The sequence below is a fragment of the Octopus bimaculoides genome, chromosome 17, assembly GCF_001194135.2.
Source record: "Octopus bimaculoides isolate UCB-OBI-ISO-001 chromosome 17, ASM119413v2, whole genome shotgun sequence".
Classification (NCBI taxonomy): Eukaryota; Metazoa; Mollusca; class Cephalopoda; order Octopoda; family Octopodidae; genus Octopus; species Octopus bimaculoides.
In genome coordinates this window covers 32,862,481-32,865,461 of record NC_068997.1, presented here as the reverse complement: position 1 = coordinate 32,865,461, position 2,981 = coordinate 32,862,481, and positions in this window count along the sequence as shown.

Genomic DNA, 2,981 nt, shown 5'->3' with positions numbered 1-2,981 from the left:
GTGTGTGTGTGTGTGTGTGTGTGTGTGAAAAATTCGGAGTGAGATTCCGCGTGGTGGTAAATATAAAATAAGATTTAAGGTGAAAAAGCACACAAATCTTGTTTATGCAGATAAAGATTATTTAATCCATTCGAATATGTATAGAGCCAAACGGCTTTGCTTCGCTAATCGTGACTCAATGTTTTAAAATCATAAGTTTTTGATTTAATCTTGCGTAGAAGCAGGTATGAAACAGTTTTGCCTTTACAAAGGAGAGTATAGCTCAAGGAGGGCAATCAGTGAATATAATGCTTTTTAGCTAAAGAGATAATCAGTGGATATAATATCTCTTAGCTAAGGGAAGGTAAATCTTTTTTCCTTTTTTTTCTGCTTTGTTTTTTTATTTGTGAATTCCATTATATATTCATGTTAAGTTCTGGTTTGTATTTTTCAATAAATTTGGCGTCTTTATTTAGTCGTTGTTGAGTTGAGGTCTTTCCGTGCATTGGTATGGTGGGAATATTGTGAATTGTAGTTGGCGTTCCTTAGCACATCTATCTATGTGACCACTGAGTGGTATTTGATGGAATTGGGTGTGCTAGATTTGTTGTCTGCTGACTTTATATAGTCCCTACTGCAGCCGGAACATGTTATGACGTAGATGAGATTTTTAGAGGCGCAGGTGAAGTCAGTTATAATTTTAAATTTTAGTCATTGTTTAAAATAGAATTCTGAGTCTTCCATTATATTGGGACATGTCCCACAGTTCGGTCGTCCACATTTGTTTAACTCTTGCTTCCGTTATTTTTGAGTATAGTTTTGAATTTGTGAGTATCCACTTTAGTGGTTTGTGTTGTTTATTGCTTTTAATAATTTTATGGGTATGTAGAATTTCATACAGGTTAGGGTTCTTATGTAGCATTGGAAGGTTTTGGATAATAGAGTTATGTGCTTCGTTATTTCTGGGGGTTGGATGTGGAAATATAAGGTAATATTTTTAGAGTGAATGCGTTGTTTTGTTTGACCTCTCTTAGTGTTTGTATATTACTTCTTTTTGCACGTTTTATCCCATCATCTATAAGCGAAGTTGGGTAGTGTCTGTCGACGAGTATGTTTTTAGGTTCTTGTAGTCTGTGTTCTCTGGTGTTTTTTCCGCCACTATAGTGCAGATTCTGCTCGCTAGATTGAATGGAATATTTATTTTAGAGTGTCTCGGGTAGCATAAGCTAAATAATAAGTATTGTTTCGAGCTTGTGGTTTTGTAAAATATGTAGGTTTCCGTTATTTAATTTACTTTTTTGATTAGTATATCTAGAAAGGGAGTTCCTTTTTGCTGTGTTATATTGTAGATTGTATATTTATATTTATGCCATTGAGGAGTCTTTTGAATTCCAAAAGTTTTTCTATGTTTTCATTCCATAGAATGAAACAGTCATCCAAATATCTTTTCCAGTTTTCCTTTATGTATTGCGAAATGGGATTTCCGAATTTTGTGAGTGACTCCTGATATACTGTTAGTTCCAAATAGTCCATTGTCAGGTTTTTAAGAACGGGGGTTGCCTTGGTTCCCATCGCAACTCCAAATGTTTGTCGGTATACAGTGGTGTCAAACATGAAGTGATTTTGCTAGTGAATAAATTTTAATGATTCAGTTATGAACTCTTTGGTAATACTTTCCAGGATTTCTTCTTAATATTTTTCCAGCCAGAACTGAGTTGCTTCTAGTACACAATTATGGGAGATATTAGTATACAGGTTTACAACATCAAAGAAGACCATAAGTTGTATGACTTCGGTGATTTTTAATTGCTTCATTTATGATATGGCTTTTATGAATTTTCGGTAAACCATAGAAGAGGCTGGGTTTACATTTAAAATTGGTTATGTAGTCTATTTCTATTTTCGTCAGGACTTTTCCGTGTAGTTGAACTAATGTCGAGAGGTTTTGCATTATTCTTTGGGGATTGTAGTCTTCGATCTTTGCGTGGTAGCCTTCATTATTCAGCATGAATACTACTAGGTTTTTGTAGTAGTCCGTATCCATCACTACTACTGCACTACCTTTATGGGCTTCGTTAATTGTTAATTCCTCTTCATTTTGTAATTCAATTGACTCTTTGCATTGGGTAGTGCTGAAGTTTGAGTTAAATTCATGTTTGTGCAGGGTAATGTAAGTGAAGTTTTCAATGTGGTTACGGAACCCGTCGAGTGTTTTATTTCTACTTTAGTGTGGGATGTGGTTACTTTTGTTTTTAATAGTGAATCGTCTTCGATATTAGTTAACTAATGCTTCTGTAAGTCTTAGTTTTCTGTAGAATTCTGTTGTACTATCTTTAATTTCATTTGGGTTGACTCTGCGTGGATTTGGACTGAATTTTAGCCCTTTTGAGAGTATATTGATCTTCGTTGATAGAAATTTCTTTGATAATTTCAGTTTTACCTGTGTGCTATGTTCCAACGTATGTCCCTGTATCTCTAGTCTGGGGTTAAAAAACATTAGTTGTGGTTGTGTCGGCTTATGTTGTTAATGTATCGGTTGGGATTTGGGTTAAAAGCGTGTTGATATTGCTCTATCAAGTTGTTGTGTGTGTTCATGTGTCTTAGGGTCCTTTGATTGGCATTGGGTATAGTGCCTTGTGTCTTTTTCATTCCTGTTTGGGAATTAAAGTTCTTAACCGTGCTGCAGTTTTTTCTGAGGTTTCTGGTTTGCGGAACATTCCTATTTCTACTACCATCTTGTGTTTTTCCAAGATTTAAGGTCGGCTGGGAACTTTGAACATGAGTCTAATATTTTTATGTTATGATTGACCCCTATTTCTAGTGTGTGAACGGTTTTCTCCCGGTGTGTGGTTGGTTTTATGTAATTGTTTTCTTTTATGTATCCATAATTAAGGGTGGTTTGTTCTTTTTTCAGTTCTTTATGGTTATTTTTTGGTGTCTTTTTCATAAAGGCGTTATCCGAATTATATTCCTTTTTGAAGTTCAATTCATAACCTGTATAT